This window comes from Neoarius graeffei, chromosome 24, assembly GCF_027579695.1.
Source record: "Neoarius graeffei isolate fNeoGra1 chromosome 24, fNeoGra1.pri, whole genome shotgun sequence".
NCBI lineage: Eukaryota > Metazoa > Chordata > Actinopteri > Siluriformes > Ariidae > Neoarius > Neoarius graeffei.
In genome coordinates this window covers 55,542,351-55,562,018 of record NC_083592.1, presented here as the reverse complement: position 1 = coordinate 55,562,018, position 19,668 = coordinate 55,542,351, and the positions used below count along the sequence as shown (strand labels likewise).

Genomic DNA, 19,668 nt, shown 5'->3' with positions numbered 1-19,668 from the left:
GCTCCCGCCCGCTCCCGCATTGTGCAGTCCCGCTCCCGCCCGCTCCCGCAAAGAATTATGATTTTCAGTCCCGCTCCCGCCCGCACCTGCCATATTTTGTCCCGCTCCCGCCCGCAAATCCCGCATGATGCAGACGTTCGCGTTATTTCTCACGAAATTTCTTGTCATTGGCTTGGGGAATTAAACATGCTGAGCTTAGCTGAGCTCTCCACTGACCGATCCTTCATTTATTGTAAGTTTATTGTTTAGACTCTGACATTCTGCTGATACATTCCAAGTTGAGCGCTGCATGCGCTCATGATTGACAGCTCTCGATTTGATTGACAGCACTCGCTTTGCGCACTCGCACTCCCACTTCCGAGTCTGTGGCGTTATGATTCCAACCGTGATTTCATTCTCCTCTCATATGAAGTGCTGTGCAACCACAACCAGCTCCTCAGATTATACACTGTCTATTTCTAGCTTTAAATTGAACAATCTGTGCGATACACAGTCCTTTTTAATACTAGTTAACAGGGCCGGTTCTGGAGGGGTAGCAACGGTAGCATTTGCACCCAGGACTGGTGTGGAGAGGGGCCTCAAAAAATAAGATAAAATAAAAAATAAAGAGTTCTCTCTGTTCCTGAATAAGTGCATTACTGAGTGTCTCTGAGCAAAGGAGAGCCTGAACGTTGCAACCTCCCTATTGGCTGTTTATAGGTTGTTTGTAAAAATGTATCAGTTGTTGCCCTTCCCACAGGAATCATTGCGGGCTCGAGAGACGAGACCTGACGAGTTAGTTCGTTGGTAGCAAAACAAAATGTCTGGACACAAAACGGGTTTTCAGAAAAGGAAAGAAAATAAACGCAGGGTCGAAAATACAAAAAAGGAGGCAGAAAATGCAAAACAAGTATATACTTCTTGGCTTAGTAGACGAACAGAAGAAATCGAGGACACAGGGATGGTTACTTTTTAAGGCAGCCCGCCGTGGCTGCGCAGGCTGTCAGTTGTGTCATTGAATGGTTACTTTTTAAGGCAGCCTGCCGTGGCTGCAGGCTCATTTATTATAGCCCATTTAGTTAAAATAGTTGATGTAAAATGTTTATAGTTATGTGATGGTTGTCCTGATTTAGACTGGTGTCTGTGTGTGTGTTTTTTTTTTGTTTTTTTTTTTGGGGGGGGGGGGGTTGCGCGATGTTGCACCCGGGTCCAGATTAGGGCAGAACCGGCCCTGCTAGTTAATACTTTTTAATACTTTTTTTAATACTTTTTAATACTTAGGACTAATACTCTTGACTTTTTAACGGTAAATGTACCTCTTTTTAAAGCAGCACTTACTTCTGAAGCACTGTGAGCTTCACTAGAGGAGCTCTGCTCTTCTGCCATGATCGGAGATCTCAAACACGGAAGAGCGGAAAGGAATCGGAAACGTACACAAGATTAGACCACATCCGCAAATTTAGGCATCTTAAAATGTTTTTATTAATGGCAAATAAAATATCCAGCACAAATTATATACGATAGACATAAATTAATAATTTATACATTTTATTTTAAACACGTTTTTAGTTAGCGGGACTGCAGCTTATCACCTCTCCCACCCGCGCCCGCATTGTGCACTCCCCCTCCCGCCCGTGCCCGCAATGAACTTTCAAAATTTGTCCCGCGCCACAGTGCTTTGCATCGGGTCCCGCGGGACTCCCGCGGGAGTGCAGGGCTCTAGCTCGAACCCGGACCTTCTTGCTGTGAGGCGACAGCACTAACTACTACACCACCGTGCCGCCCTGTCACTGATTAGTTTCCTCAAATTAGTTTCATCAGATTATCTTCCATCCAGCATGACCTAGTTAATGCTAGTTAATAAGTTAGCCTATTTACTGTCATCCTGGGTTGTTGTTTTTTTTTCTGCCTGTTTACAATAAAGCTAGCTAATAAGTTAGCCTGTTTGCAATAATTCTATTTTGTATCATAGCATGTTAATGACCTACCCTGTTTACTACAATGTTAGCATGTGTTTAACCTGTTTTGGGACAAAGCTACCTTGTGTTTTAGCCTGTTGACTATATAGCTAGTTAATGAGTTGGCTTTTTTAATATAACCCTAGCTAGCTTGAGATTTAGCATGTTTAATACACTGCTAGATTGTGTTTCAGCATGTCGACTTTTATGCTAGTTAATTGCATTACATAGCAACATACCTTGTCAACGTTTAGCCTAATTATGAATTTAGCCTTTTTATAATTTTGGTTAATGTCTTAATATCTTATATCTTATTCTTTTTATATTTGTATATGTAAATACTTAATTTATTTTAATTTATCTAGAAGTTTTTCTCTATTTCTTTTCTCTGTTTATCTGTAATGATGCTGCTGGAATCTTAATTTCCCTGAGGGAACCCTCCCAAAGGGATCAATAAAGTTTTATCTAATCTAATCTAATCTAATGAGAGAGTCTGTTTACTATAACGCTAGTTTGCATTGTAGCCTGGTTTATTATAATGCTAGTTTGCATTTTAGCCTGGTTTACTATAACGCTAGTTTGCATTTTACCCTGGTTTACTATAATGCTAGCTAGTATTATTCTGTTTAGCTTGATTACTGTAGTTCCTGGATTAGCTCGTTTAATGCTAGTTCCTGAAAGTATCTTAGTGCAATGCTAAATAATTTAATACCCCATTTAATTTATGATTTGCTAAGTTTAGCTACTCCAGTGAAAATGCCTTCATGTAACACTAGCTAGCTAGCTATAGCTCAATACCTTACTGTATATAATACTTTAGCTTCATTAGCTACAAAACTATTTCCTAACATACTCTAATGAGACTGGAACAGTTTAAGAGCAGGAGACACTGCAGTCAGCATTGCTGAGACAAAATGGCCACCAGGGTTTGTGTTCACTTTGTTTATAACAGTGACAGACAGTGTGTTTATTTACACAGCTCTGGTTTTGTATCTCAGAGAGAACCGGAAGCCTAATGTGTTTTCTGGTTACTGGTATGGTGATGTCATGCGTGCACGGGATCATGGGATTGGCCTGAGGGACCGCCACCGGCTCCGATGCCAAATACGGGGTCAGTGATGGATGAGACGCTGGCTGTGGCTCTAATGATCATTCTGGAACAAGGAACAAGATGAATTCAGCATTTATAACTCTTAATTACTGCGTTTTCCTGCGAAATTCTCAGCTGACTGAAGATCCATTAATCATACGGCTTTATGGAGTATTGCAAACGATTTGATTTCTAAACTTGGTGAATGTGTGTGTGTGTGTGTGTGTGTGTGTGTGTGTGTGTGTGTGTGTGTGTGTGAGAGAGAGAGAGAGAGAGAGATCTTCTGATTCCTACACTGTGTGCGGGTGTGTGTAAAGGCTGTAGGTGTTTATTAAAGTCATGGAGTCATGTTTCAGGCGTTTCAGAGCACGCGCGCACACACACACACAGTTGACTCTTATAGAAGTCTCATAATCCTGCTGAGAAATTCAGGCAGCTGCTTCTAAGCACACAAACGTGTGTGTGTGTGTGTGTGTGTGTGCGCGCGCGTGCATGTGAGCATGCAGCTGCAGTTTGTATAATATCTCATTCTTAGCTTTCCTAAATTAAAAGTGATGTTAGCAGGTCAGTTTAACTCCACATCTCTCTTTGGAACTAGAATTTGGCGAGATTTCATAAGTCCTGAGCACACCGCTGTGCTCTCGCTCTCTCGCTCTCTCTCTCTCACATGCACGCACACACATGTACTCTTTTTAACTAATATTCCACATTTGATAAAAGATCTAATAAGTTTCTACTCGCTCAAAAAGAGAAACTAGAAAGAACACCTTATCTAGAAGTTTTCTCTATTTTCTATTCTCTGTTTATTCTGTAATGATACTGCTGGAATTTTAATTTCCCTGAAGGAACCTTCCCAAAGGGATCAATAAATTTTATCTATCTATCTATCTATCTATCTATCTATCTATCTATCTATCTATCTATCTATCTATCGGTACTAAATAAGCAAACAGTAACACACCTGTGTCTGCTCGAATAAAAAGTTGTATGATCAGGTCACATTTTGTCTCAGCCTGTTTACCACACTCACCAGCCACTTTATTAGGAACACCCACCCACCCACCTGCTGTTCTGTTTGATGCAGTTCTCTAATCAGCCGATCCCTCGACAGCAGCACCATGCATCAAATCACACAGATACAAATCAAGAGCTTCAGTTAATGTTCACAATGTTCAAACATCAGAACGGGAAAAACTGTGATCTCACAGTGAAGTGTGATGTTCTTTCACTGTGGTATGGGTGTTGGTTTGAGCCAGATGGACTGGTGGTTTGAGTATTTCAGAAACTGCTGATCTCCTTCCTGGGGTTTTCACACACAACAGTCTCTAGAGTTTACACAGAATGGTGCGAAAAACAAAAAACATCAAGTGAGTGAGCGACAGTTCTGTGGGTGGAAACAAACACCTTGTTGATAAGAGAGGGCCAGAGGAAAATGGACAGATTGGTTCAAGCTTTTTTTTGTCAGGAAGGATATAGCAACTCATATAATCACTCTGTACAACCGCGCACGGGCGCAGATAGAGGGTTGAACGGGGGGGATTCGTCCCACCCAGATTTAAATTCACCTCGTTCGGTCCCCCCCCCACTTATAGGGAGGAAAAAACGTCTATGCTGTCTTTCTTTGCATAAGGCAAACCTCACGGAAAAATCAAAAGACTAATTACCATTCGGTTTATTGAGGTGCACAGCAGTATATACGGTACATAGTTGCAACAACTCACATAAGACAAAACAAAGACTGATATTCAGTTGGTTGAGCTGCGCAGACTGCACAGGTTGCGAGCTCGAGCTTGGTTGCTATGGTTACCCACAACAAGTTTGACAGGCATATCGGGGTTGGTTTGCTGGAAGCTTTGTCCCCCCCAGTTTTTTGTCCCCCCCAGTTCAAAAAGCGTATCTGCGCCCCTGCAACCGCGGTGAGCAGGAAAGCATCTCAGCATGCAACAGAAAACAGAAGAACACATTGGGTTCCACTCCTGCAGCCAAGAACAGGGGTCTGAGAACCAACATGTTCCTATTAAAGTGGCCGGGGAGTGTGTAATGCTAGTTCATATTTAAGCATGTTTAATAAAATGGTAAGTTTTGTTTTAGACAGCGTACTAACTGATTTATTGTGTGTAATATAATGCTAGCTGCTGCTGTTCCTCTTTTTCTACAGTTTGTGTTTTAGCCTGGATTTCATTCAAGTTTCAAGGGAAGCCATGGCCTAATGGTTAGAGAAGCAGCTTTGGGCCCAAAAGGTCGCTGGTTTGATTCCCTGGATCAGAAGGAATGGCTGAACTGCCCTTGAGCAAGGCACCTAACTGCCAACTGCTCCCCAGGCTGCTCTGGGTGTGTTGTACGTCGCTCTGGATAAGAGCGTCTGCTCAGTGCTGTTAATGTAATGTGTTTGCAATAATGCAGATTAAAAAAAAGTTACTATTTTAATCTTAAAAGTGTAGATTATCCTGGTTACTATAGTGAATTCATTAACCTGGTTAGCTTTAATACCAGTTTTAATACCATTTTCTAGATTTTTGGGATAACTCTAAGTATGAATTTTTTAAACAGCTTTTGACACAGTATATTTTAAAAACTTTTTGTTTCCACATGTAGACCTATGATTTTAAGAAAATGAGATTACTTTCTGCTTATGTCATCAGACAGCATGATCTGGACTTGTGCAGAAAACACAAACAGGTGTTTGGTATCATCGTAGCGGTGTTGTGCCTGGAGAAAACTTGTTTTAAAAAGGTGAAGAAGATAAGTTTGGAGGCATTCGTGGCGAGGTTAAAAGAGGACAACATGAAACGCCCATTCTTCAAAGTGAGCTTGAGGTAATAATAATAGGATATTTTTGCAGTTCAGTGCACGAGGAGCCGGATATGTCAGCTGGTAAATGAAGTTATATTAAACTAGATCAAGACTGTGACTAAAATCACAGTAATTTGCACTAGCTGTTATAAATCGGGACATCTGGTCACTGTACCATATAGATCTGGAATGGTAAGAGATAGAGAATGATGCTGAGTGAGGAAAAGTTGCATACTGCCGCGCTGAACAAAATTTAAAAAGAAAAAAACTGATTGAAAAAAATAATGAAAATTGTCAGAGTCATAAGCCATTGAAAAAAATCCTGTTTTTCATGGATCATTCTGGATCAGTGATCCAGATCAGCACCAAAAGTCAAAGCAATGTAATTCAGCCCAGAGGGATTCTTCGTGTGAAGTTTGGTGACGATTGGTTGAAAACTGAGGGAGAAATAGCATCCTATGTTAGGAGAAGAAGAAGAAAGTAGAAAGGTCCAGAGTGAGAGTAACAATTTGTGCTGGTACTGCTCGCGTAAATTAAATAAAGTGAGCAGGTCAGTATTTTAAAGGTGAACTGAAGGCAAATTTTTTTTATTATCAAAATTCTATTTATCTCATTTTATTAAATATTGGAATGCATTTTTGATCACTATTTTGTCACTGTTATAGCAAGTTATGAGTGTGTGAAATATGCTCTGTAATATATCAGTCCATATGTCAAAGCAATGGCCGTAAACGAGATTCATTGAGACCTGTGCGAGACATCGTAGGACGGAAGTAAAACATACAGCAGAAATCAAAGTGACCAACATCTGCCAACGTTGTCAAAAGACGCGCGCGCCCTCTTTCGAATGCTGACGTAATCAAGCCAGAAGTTTTGTTTGTTTTGATAGCAATCAGGAAAGTTTGAAAAAAGTAGGCAGTAATCGTCATTTAAACTCGTTTTTGTGCAATATTTCGTTTGGAAAACAGTTTTCAAAATGGCGGCATTGAAACCTGGCTGACACTTCATGTTTCAAAGTCTCGCACAAGTCTCGTGAAGATCGCGCAGATAAGCGACGCCTGCCGTGGACCAAATGAACTAAATTCAACACGGCTAAAAACCGAATAGGCTGATAAGTATAATATTTAATTGCAATTAGTTGCCAATACGAGTCATGATATAAGGTTACTAAAACTGAAAACATCATTGAATAACACGTTAATTAAGAAATAAAGCAAGTTTAAAAATGACTTCAGTTCCTCTTTAAATGATTGAGGTTCACATCATCGTATGCTGTCCTCCTTTTGGTGGCTTCAGACAAATTTTAACTGTCGACCATCTTTGTCAACTATAACACGATGACATCAGACACAGTACATTACATGATCGAAACCCACCAAAGTATTCTTTTATTTACAATGTGTGATTTTTGTATGCAGCAGCAAAATCAGGCTGATTTATATGATACGGTGTAAAGGATCCAGATTCTGGAACCAGAAAACATGTAAAAAATTGGAAGCTTTGTTTACCAAGCGTGCTGATGCTTAAAGCCAGCCAGTCACCCATAAAACAAACCGTTTTTCCCACTTTATGACTTAAACCTGTTGACCATACAAACGTAAAACTGTCTTAATGTGGAGACAGGATGTGGATTCGGGCAAGATTCTTATCACAAGTAATTGAGCATCTGGCTGCGTCCCAATAACTGAAACCTCTCGTCATTACAGAGATTACGCTGATTGAAGCTGGAAGGCTTCAAATGGAGTCTTTGTAATCAACAGCTCATTTGTGGTATTAAGCAGGACAAAGTGAGGAAGCACTTTATGGATTGCGATGAGAAAAAAATATATATATTACCAAAGCTTATATTTATAATCTTTTCTGAACAAGTTTTTTCCTGGGTGTTCCTGTAAGGGCAGCGTTCTACACCTCCCACTGAAGCGCTCACTCTCTCGATCTCGCCTGACAAAAACAAACAAACCACTTATTAGTGCCATATAAATCATCTTCCTCTGTACAGACCTCCCATGTCATATTTCACAACCTGAATCTCTCACACACACACACACACACACACACACACACATACATACCGGATGTTGCCAGAGGGGTCTTCAGTACAAAATTACAGCCATGACAGTACACACAGTTCCATCCTACGCCTCTGCAGCTCTCTCACTTGACATTTATTCAACTCTGTGTTGTCCGTCGTGGTAATACGGCTCACACAAACAACAGCTAGCATGAGCTGAAGGAGCAGCTGGGTAGATCGGGTCCTTAAACACACGTCCCATTTGCTAAAGGCTGAAAATGTGATAAAAAATGTTTATATTGAGTGAAGTCAATAAGGGACGTGATATGTGTGCACCCTTGGGCACTTGGAAATCACTCACTCACTCACTCACACACACAGTCTTGAAAACCAAGCTAAATCAAATTAATAATTTTACCTTGTTTTTTTAGCCCATTTTCATGCTAGTTTCATAACTAATGGAACGTGTTAGCTGTTTAGCCTTTGATCTGTAATGCTAGCTCATATTTTAGCTAATTTACCAGAATGCTTCTTAATATTTTAATGTTTTACTATAATGCAATCATTTACAGGTGATTTTCGTCTGGTTGCTTTGATGTGTTGTAATGCTAGTTCATATGTTAGCTTGTTTATTATAATGCTAGTTTACATTTTTGCAGGTTTTCTGTGATGCTAGCTCACATTTCACAAATGTTTACTGTAATGCTAGCTCACACTATAATCTGTTTTCAACAATGCTAGTTTTTATTTAGTCTGTTTTCTGTAATGCTAGTTCATATTTTAGCCTGTCTTCAACAACGATAATTTGTTTTATCCTGTTTTCTATAATGCTAGTTCATATGTTAGCTTGTTTATTATAATACAAGTTTACGATTTTGCAGGTTTTCTGTAATGCTAGCTCACATTTCACAAACGTTCACTGTAATGCTCGTTCCCACTATAATCTGTTTTCAACAATGCTAGTTCATATTTAGTCTGTTGTCTATAATGCTAGTTTATGTTTTATCCTGTTTTCTATAACGTTAGTTCATATTTGGCTAATTTTCAATAATACTAGTTAATCTTTAGCCTGTTTTCTATAATGCTAGTTCATATTTAGTTAGTTGACTATAATGCTAGTCCATATTTTAGTCTATTTTCTGTAATGCTAGTTTGTTTTATCCTGTTTACTATAATGCTAGTTCATATTTTGCTAATTTTCTATAATGCTAGTTTTTATCTAACCTGCTTTCTATAATGTTAGTTCATAGTTTAGCCTGGTTTCTATCATGCTAGTTCATATTTAGCTCGTTTTCTATAATGCTAGTTTATGTTTAATCCTGTTTAATGTAGTGTTTGCTAATATTTAGCTTGTTTTCTATAATGCTAGCTCATATTTAGCCTGTTTTCTACAACCCCGATTCCAAAAAAGTTGGGACAAAGTACAAATTGTAAATAAAAACGGAATGAAATGATGTGGAAGTTTCAAAATTCCATATTTTATTCAGAATAGAACATAGATGACATATCAAATGTTTAAACTGAGAAAATGTATCATTTAAAGAGAAAAATTAGGTGATTTTAAATTTCATGACAACAACACATCTCAAAAAAGTTGGAACAAGGCCATGTTTACCACTGTGAGACATCCCCTTTTCTCTTTACAACAGTCTGTAAACGTCTGGGGACTGAGGAGACAAGTTGCTCAAGTTTAGGGATAGGAATGTTAACCCATTCTTGTCTAATGTAGGATTCTAGTTGCTCAACTGTCTTAGGTCTTTTTTGTTGTATCTTCCGTTTTATGATGCGCCAAATGTTTTCTGTGGGTGAAAGATCTAGACTGCAGGCTGGCCAGTTCAGTACCTGGACCCTTCTTCTACGCAGCCATGATGCTGTAATTGATGCAGTATGTGGTTTGGCATTGTCATGTTGGAAAATGCAAGGTCTTCCCTGAAAGAGACGTCGTCTGGATGGGAGCATATGTTGCTCTAGAACCTGGATATACCTTTCAGCATTGATGGTGTCTTTCCAGATGTGTAAGCTGCCCATGCCACACGCACTAATGCAACCCCATACCATCAGAGATGCAGGCTTCTGAACTGAGCGCTGATAACAACTTGGGTCGTCCTTCTCCTCTTTAGTCTGAATGACACGGCATCCCTGATTTCCATAAAGAACTTCAAATTTTGATTCGTCTGACCACAGAACAGTTTTCCACTTTGCTACAGTCCATTTTAAATGAGCCTTGGCCCAGAGAAGACGTCTGCGCTTCTGGATCATGTTTAGATACGGCTTCTTCTTTGAACTACAGAGTTTTAGCTGGCAACGGCAGATGGCACGGTGAATTGTGTTCACAGATAATGTTCTCTGGAAATATTCCTGAGCCCATTTTGTGATTTCCAATACAGAAGCATGCCTGTATGTGATGCAGTGCCATCTAAGGGCCCGAAGATCACGGGCACCCAGTATGGTTTTCCGGCCTTGACCCTTACACACAGAGATTCTTCCAGATTCTCTGAATCTTTTGATGATATTATGCACTGTAGATGATGATATCTTCAAACTCTTTGCAATTTTACACTGTCGAACTCCTTTCTGATATTGCTCCACTCTTTGTCGGCGCAGAATTAGGGGGATTGGTGATCCTCTTCCCATCTTTACTTCTGAGAGCCGCTGCCACTCCAAGATGCTCTTTTTATACCCAGTCATGTTAATGACCTATTGCCAATTGACCTAATGAGTTGCAATTTGGTCCTCCAGCTGTTCCTTTTTTGTACCTTTAACTTTTCCAGCCTCTTATTGCCCCTGTCCCAACTTTTTTTGAGATGTGTTGCTGTCATGAAATTTCAAATGAGCCGATATTTGGCATGAGATTTCAAAATGTCTCACTTTCGATATTTGATATGTTGTCTATGTTCTATTGTCAATACAATATCAGTTTTTGAGATTTGTCAATTATTGCATTCCGTTTTTATTTACAATTTGTACTTTGTCCCAACTTTTTTGGAATCAGGGTTGTATAATGCTAGTTCATATTTAGCTAGTTTTCTATAATGCTAGTTAATATTTAGCTAGTTTTCTATAATGCTAGTTCATATTTTAGCCTGTTTTCTATAATGCTAGTTTATGTTTTATCCTGTTTAATATAATGTGAGCAAATATTTAGCCTGTTTTCTATAATGCTAGTTCGTATTTAGCCTGTTTTCTATAATACTAGTTCATATTTAGCCTGGTTTCTATCATACTAGTTAATATTTAGCCTGTTTTCTATAATACTAGTTCATATTTACCCTGGTTTCTATCATGCTAGTTTATGTTTTATCCTGTTTACGATAATGCTACTTTGTATTTAGCTAGTTTGCTTTAATCCTAGTTTAAGTTTTATCCCATTTCCTATAATGCTAGTTCATATTTTAGCTTATTTTCTATAATGCTAGTTTATGTTTAATCCTGCTTGCTATGATGCTAGTTCATATTTTAGCTTGTTTAATATAATTCCAGTTCTGTGATTAGAATGTCTATCCTTAACACAAGCTTGTGAGTTTTATGTCTCAGGGTAACTAATGAACAGGAAAATCCCGAATCACTCAGAATGCATTGTTACGGAGCAGGAAAGGTGGATTTATCTGATTCATTTGAAGTTCTGAGTATTTCCATGGCTTTAGAGAACTTAAGCCAGTTTTCCTACAATTTTCTGACAAACTGAATTCAAAGAAATCAAGTGAAATGCACACCATATGACATAACACCTTAATACGAGTCCTATAATTGCACAAGTTTGCTGAAGTGTAGAGAACAATGGAACAATGATCAAATTCTCACCAAAAATAAATTAAACACTATGTTCTACTTTCTAGTTTATATCACCACTGCCAACTGTCAGGACGTTATAGTTTAAACCGCCCAAAATTACATCCTGTTCTGTCGTACTCGTAATAATTTCTCATTAATAATCACACGAGCACTTACATCATGTGCTGTGAGTTTGGAGAAACATCCACACCCACGTAAACACCCTGCTGAGAACCACCAAACAGAGAAATTTTAGACTTTTTAAGACATCTCATACATTTTTTTTTCTTCTTGGGCCTGGAGAGGGAGCGTTTATGAGGACCGGGGTCACTGAGCTCACACAGTGCTTCACTCAGTGAAATAGATGGGAAGACAATGAAATCCCAGAGTTTAGACAGTGTGGTACGGTATTGAGGTGTGTGTGTGTGTGTGTGTGTGTGTGTGTGTGTGTGTGTGTGTGTGTGTGTGTGTGTGTGTGCGCGTGCGTGTTGTTGGGGGGACTGTCTGGACCCAGTTTGTAAATTTACAAGATCTTCTTGACTGCTCAAGAGAATAAAGATTCAAAGTGATGTTCAATGTTTCATTTAACAATGATCTTTGTGCTGTAATTTTTTGAGAAACACAGCCGCGATTAAACTGTCTTCATAAGGACCTTTTGGTGTCTGTCAAAAAGCGTATTCATATCTACTATACCAAAACATGTGAAAAAGGACGTCTAGTTTGTTGAAACCATTCCTGAACTTTTTGTCCTTGGCACAACGTGCTACGTTTGGTGGAATTCATACACCTGAGAACATAATCTCTGCAGTAAAGCATGGTGGTGATAGCATCATGTTGTGGGGATGCTTTTTATCAGCAGGGACTGGGGAAATAGTCCGTCCTGGAAGAAGCTCTGTTCTAGAAGGGAGGGTGAATACGCGATATGAAAATATGTACTAGCAGATATGCAAAGTCATGTCTTTTTATAGCTCCGGTTTCCCCCACAGTCCAAAGACATGCAGGTTAGGTTAACTGGTGACTCTAAATTGACCGTAGGTGTGAGTGTGAATGGTTGTCTGTGTCTATGTGTCAGCCCTGTGATGACCTGGCGACTTGTCCAGGGTGTACCCCGCCTTTCGCCCGTAGTCAGCTGGGATAGGCTCCAGCTTGCCTGCGACCCTGTAGAAGGATAAAGCGGCTAGAGATAATGTGATGTGATGTGATGTCTTTTTATATGTGTCTGTGAACTGGAGAAGCCATGGCCTAATGGTTAGAGAAGCAGCTTTGGGACCAAAAAGTTGCTGGTTTGATTCCCTGGACCAGCAGGAATGGCTGAAGTGCCCTTGAGCAAGGCACCTAACCCTCAACTGCTCCCCAGGCTACTCTGGGTATGTTGTACGTCGTTCTGGATAAGAGCATCTGCTAAATGCCAGTAATGTAATGTGCTCTCAATATAAACTCTGTACTTTACTAAATGAATGTATGGATTTGCATGATTGGTCTACTTCCTTCTTTTATTTACGCTACTGCCGTTTAGCAAATGCATTTATCCAGAGTGATGTACAACATATCCAGATAACATCCCAGCCTGGGGAGCAGTTGGGGGTTCGATGCCTTGCTCAAGGGCACTTCAGCCATTCCTGCTGGTCTAGGGAATCAAACCAGCGACTTTTCAGTCCCAAAGCTGCTTCTCTAACCATTAGGCCATGGCTTCCCCCGCCACACTTTTTAAAAATTTATTTATGATGATGTGTGATCGTACAAGACCATTTTGAGACCTTGGTGAAAGAACTATCTCAGGAATTAGTCTTGCCAAAGGCCAGTGTCCATATCACACTTAGTATTCCCAAAATTCACGTTAACTTGACCAGGATAAAACAGGATACTGAAGATGAACAAATGAATGAATTCAAAGGAATTATATTACATAATATGGACTGCTTAAGCCAGGGTGGTTTCATCAAGGCTACTACAGCTTTCTGATTTCCTTCAGAGTGTTCAAAGCACATTGTATAAACTGGAAGGGCATTCAGGAGATTAGAGTGCATTCCTCCACCAAGCTACATATTATCATCATCAAAATCAAATAATTTGAATGTCAGATAATACTAAAGCTGTCCACCAAATTTCATCCAAATCTGTTCACTAGTTTTTGAGTTATGTTGGGAACAGAAAAAAAAATCCTGGAACTGTATACATATCTGGATTTGTATCAAAATATTAGCAGTTATTCCACAAAATCAAGTCGTACATGAGCTGATAGCTGATGAGGCGCGTAGCCCCAAGTTGAGCCATGTATGACAAGATTGAGTGGAATAACTTTTATTTTATCCACATTCACTGGATTTTGAGAAACAGAGCATTTTTAGTTTTAGTTTTTACAAATTCGATAAATAAAAACTATACAAAACGTCCGACAAAATAATTTCCACTTAGAATACAAACCAGCGAAATGAGAGGAGCAATCTGTGAAAAATGTAATAACAATAATTCTTTAAAAAAAATTTTAAAGATATGTTCATACGTGGGGCGGCACGGTGGTGTAGTGGTTAGCACTGTCGCCTCACAGCAAGAAGGTCCGGGTTCGAGCCCCGTGGCTGGCGAGGGCCTTTCTGTGCGGAGTTTGCATGTTCTCCCCATGTCCGCGTGGGTTTCCTCCGGGTGCTCCGGTTTCCCCCACAGTCCAAAGACATGCAGGTTAGGTTAACTGGTGACTCTAAATTGACCGTAGGTGTGAATGTGAGTGTGAATGGTTGTCTGTGTCTATGTGTCAGTCCTGTGATGACCTGGCGACTTGTCCAGGGTGTACCCCGCCTTTCGCCTGTAGTCAGCTGGGATAGGCTCCAGCTTGCCTGTAGAACAGGATAAAGCGGCTAGAGATGATGAGATGAGATGATGAGATGTGCATACGTATCAAATACTTTCATTCCATATTTTGTTGCCTTTTTTTGTATTTTTGGGGTTTTGTTTTCGAGTAGAGTTTTTATTTCGTCCTCGGTTGGTTCAGCAACACACTCCGCCATTTTGTTTTTCTCTACTCACGGTATATGAGCTGATATCCTAGTAGTAGAGTAGCCAATCAGCGCGTGCGATTGCTCATATCCAGTGAATGTGGGTGGAATAAAACCAATTGTTCTTTAGCCCATGGTTCACCTTTTCTCCAAATTTCATCAAAATCTATTGACTGCTTTTTGAGTTATGCTGGAAAAAGGCAACAAACAAACAAACAAATGGAGGCAAAAACATAACCTCCTCCAACAAAGCTGATGGAGGTAAAGATGTATAAAGCCACCTACAAGATCTATCTGCTTTCACTGACATCAGCATTTTTGATTATAGCATGGGTGTTGGTTTGAGCCAGATGGACCGGTTTGAGTATTTCAGAAACTGCTGATCTCCTGAGGTTTTCACACACAACAGTCTCTAGAGTTTACACAGAATGGTGTGGAAAACAAAAAAACATCCAGTGAACAGAAATATTGTGTTGGAACTGGTTCAAGGCATCAGGAAGACTATGGTAATTCAAACAGCCACTCTTTACAACCATGGAGAGCAGAAAAGCATCTCAGAACATACCCCTTATCAGAAGTATATTTCAAGTTCATTTTATTAAGTATACAGGTACTTAAGTAAAGTATATTTCCTTAAGTATACAGTAGTATGCAAAAGTTTGGGGACCCCTGGTCAAAATTGCTGTTACTGTGAACAGTTAAGCAAGTTGAAGATGAAATGATCTCCAAAAGGCATAAAGTTAAAGATGACTCATTCCCTTTATATTTTAAGCAAAAAAAACATTCATTTTCATCTTTTACATTTTCAAAATGACAAAAAAAAAAGGGGGGCGGCACGGTGGTGTAGTGGTTAACGCTGTCGCCTCACAGCAAGAAGGTCCTGGGTTCGAGCCCTGGGGCTGGCGAGGGCCTTTCTGTGTGGAGTTTGCATGTTCTCCCCGTGTCCGCGTGGGTTTCCTCCGGGTGCTCCGGTTTCCCCCACAGTCCAAAGACATGCAGGTTAGGTTAACTGGTGACTCTAAATTGACCGTAGGTGTGAATGTGAGTGTGAATGGTTGTCTGTGTCTATGTGTCAGCCCTGTGATGACCTGGCGACTTGTCCAGGGTGTACCCCGCCTTTCGCCCGTAGTCAGCTGGGATAGGCTCCAGCTTGCCTGCGACCCTGTAGAAGGATAAAGCGGCTAGAGATAATGAGATGAGATGAGACAAAAAAAAAGGGCCCGAAGCAAAAGTTTGGGCACCCTGCATGGTTAGTATCTAGTAACACCCCCTTTGACAAGTATCATAGCTTGCAAACACTTTTTGTAGCCGGCTAATAATCTTTCAGTTCTTACCTGGGGGATTTTCACACATTCGTCCTTGCAAAAGGCTTCCAGTTCTACAAGTTTCTTGGGCTGTCTTGCATGCACTGCTCTTTTGAGATCTAGCCACAGATTTTCAATGATGTTTAGGTCAAGGGACTGTGAGGGCCAGGGCAAAACCTTCAGCTTGTGCCTCTTAAGGTATTCCATTGTAGGTTTTGAGGTGTGTTTTGGATCATCATCTTATTGTAGGACCCGTCCTCTTTTTAACTTCAACTTTTTTACAGATGGTGTGATGTTTGTTTCCAGAATTTGCTGGCATTTATTCGAATCCATGCTTCCCTCGACCAATGAAATGTGCCCTGTGCCACTGGCTGCAACACAACCCCAAAGCATGATCGATCCACACCCATGCTTCAGAGTTGGAGAGATGTTCTTTTCCTGGAATTTGGCACCCTTTTTTCTCCAAACATACCTTTGCACATTGTGGCCAAAAAGTTCTATTTCGATTTCATCAGTCCACAGGACTTGTTTCCAAAATGCATCAGGCTTATTTAGATGTTCATTTGCAAACTTCAGACGCTGAATTTTGTGGCTCGGACGCAGGAAAGGTTTTCTTCTGATGACTCTCCCATGAAGGTCATATTTGTTCAGGTGTCACTGCATAGTAGAACAGTGCACCACCACTCCAGGGTCTGCTAAATCTTTCTGAAGGTCTTTTGCAGTCAAACAGTGTTTTTATTTGCCTTTCTAGCAATCCAATGAGTAGTTCTTTCAGAAAGTTTTCTTCATCTTCTAGACCTCACTTTGATCTCCACTGTTTCTGTTAACTGCCATTTCTTAATAACATTACAATCTGAGGAAACAGCTACCTGAAAACACTTTGCTATGTTCTTGTAGCCTTCTCCTGCTTTGTGAGCATCAATTATTTTATTATTCAGAATGCGAGGGAGTTGCTTAGAGGAGCCCATGGCTGTTGATTTTAGGGACAAGTTTGAGGAGTCAGAGAATTTATACAGCTTTGAAATCTGCATCATCTGACCTTTCCTAACAAAGAATTTGAACAAGCCACAGCTCAATAAGCTAATTAAGGTCTGGAACCTTGGTAAAAGTTACCTGAGAACCCAAATGTATGGGGTGCCCAAACTTTTGCATGGTGTTCCTTTTCTTTTTTCACTCTTCAACTGTACAAAACAGAAATAATACACAAATCTTGCAGAAAAGAAATGTCTCGTCTTTACCTTTATGCCTTTTGGTGGTCAGTTCATCTTCTGCTCACTTAACTATTCACAGTAACAGACATTTTCAGTAAGGGTGCCCAAACTTTTGCATGCCACTGTACTTTTGTGTACCAAGTATGCTGATATCAATGTAAGTAAACTAATCTAATACTTGTTAGGACTAACTTGGCCCACTTTTAGTTGATAAAAAGTATACTTTAAGTCTAAGAGAAGTAAACTCTGAGTATACAACTAGTATTTTTTATTTTGTACTGCAAGTATACCACAAGTAAACTTATATACTAATAGTTTACTAGTTCTATACTTGTAGTCCACTCTTTAGTTTACAAAAGCATACTTCATAGTGTACTGGAAATATACTATTGGTTTACTCGCTACACACTTCTAGTCCACTTTTTAGTTTATAAAATTATACTTTATAGCATATTGGAAATATACTATTAGTTACTGGTTATATACATCTAGTTAAAAACACTATGTACATAAAAGATAAGTTTAAGTTCCAACACTGTTTACTCTTCAGCTATTCCACCCCAGAGCTTATGGAATCAATTTTGGGCCAAAATGTTCATACAATACTTTTGAAATATCAAACAAAAACGACAAATCAAAATACAAAAAAACAAAAAAAGTCAATTTTTTTAGACTGGCAAACAAATTATTCGTGTAATCGTGCAAAATATCAGTCTATTACTCTTCAGAAACCTTTTATTTTTGTTCCGCGTCTTTCTCAGTTTTGTTTGACGTAATTTATTTTGGTTGCGATTCCAGCTTTGGGCGGCACGGTGGTGTAGTGGTTAGCGCTGTCGCCTCACAGCAAGAAGGTCCTGGGTTCGAGCCCCGGGGCCGGCGAGGGCCTTTCTGTGTGGAGTTTGCATGTTCTCCCCGTGTCCGCGTGGGTTTCCTCCGGGTGCTCCGGTTTCCCCCACAGTCCAAAGACATGCAGGTTAGGTTAACTGGTGACTCTAAATTGACCGTAGGTGTGAATGTGAGTGTGAATGGTTGTCTGTGTCTATGTGTCAGCCCTGTGATGACCTGGCGACTTGTCCAGGGTGTACCCCGCCTTTCGCCCGTAGTCAGCTGGGATAGGCTCCAGCTTGCCTGCGACCCTGTAGAAGGATAAAGCGGCTAGAGATAATGAGATGAGAATGAGATTCCAGCTTTCTCGTTTGCGCTCCCTGACTTTTTGCTTGCAGTTTTGGCACAAACTTCACGTGTGGGTGGGCTGTCCAGGAATGCATTCCCATTGGCTAACTTGTGTTTGACTGACAGCTACGCTCAGTCATTCCCCCGGTGGCTGTTGCGGCCATTCCCTACTCGGATTCTGGCGGACTGTTTGACGAGTGACCGATCCATTGACGGTAAACAAGGATCGAGTGGACTTCAGTGGCGACTATGATATTGAATATCATAGTCGCCATATATTGATCCTTGTTTACCGTCAATGGATCGGTATATTCTACCCTGTTCTTTAATTTTAATTTTTTCCTCGAAAGGAAGACTGGCAAATGGCTTTGCCAAAATTAAATCAGCAATGCTTGGCATCCGTGCGCAGCTTTCTTGCTAGCTGACTAGCCCCCTCAAGTTCAAGTTCAGTCACTCAAATAAACAAAATTTCTGGAACTAAGATAGCAAACTTGACAACACTATATTTACACTTTATTTACAATGAAAATATATACAAACTAAAAAAGCTGGTAGAAACCGTATGTTATGAATGAAATCGAAATGTAAGCTGATCTCTTACAATACACCACAGCACTTGCGAATCCGCTTGGGACTGAACTGAGATTCACCGCTGCCTGTCTATATTTGAAACGAGCTGTCAATCAAAGAAAATATCCGGCCGCTTTCACCAATCACCAGTCTCCTCGCGGAAACTGCCATGTCCCTCCCATGTGAGGCTGGGAGTCCGTAGGCGGGCATTTTCGCAGTATTTGTCCAATAACCGTCTTGCATTTTGATATTGAAAAGCGCAGAGCTCCCAAATGCCATTGAAGTCCACTGAGGCTGGGAGTCCGTGAGACTCCGTGGGCGGGCATTTTCGCAGTATTTGTCCAATAATCGTCTTGCATTTTGAGATTGAAAAGCGCATAGCTCCCAAATGCCATTGAAGTCCACTGAGGCTGGGCTGCATCGCGCTGTCACAAGGGGGAAAAACTCACGCACACATTAAAGTTATAACGGAATGATTTCGCACTGTAGTTGGGTTGAGCACATATATTTCTATGATTCTGGATCTGAAATAGCAATGTTATAAGGTCGTCTATAACATAAGCCTAGCGCAATTCATCCTACACGATGTTCATCATTTTTAGAGGAGGCTGAGCCTCCCTCGTTGTCTTAGAGCAATCGCCCGTGCACGTCACGGCTTACAAAAACCCGCCGTCCAACCTGCAGAAGCATATTGAGGTATGTAAACATTTTATTCCAAGAGAAAGCTTGTAATGAAGTTGTCTGTGCTTTTATGAGCTAGCGATAACATTGCAATAGCTATACAGTCTGATTAGCCAAATGACCTATGGATTTTCCTG

At 40.3% G+C, this 19,668-nt stretch overlaps 1 protein-coding gene across 1 annotated transcript in view; it reads right to left on the bottom strand.

Moving 5' to 3' along the window:
* The window catches only part of LOC132872586 (zinc finger protein 213-like), a 94,620-nt gene that overhangs the window by 57,503 nt on the left and 17,449 nt on the right, over positions 1–19,668 (bottom strand). The gene's annotated exons all lie outside the window — the stretch shown is intronic.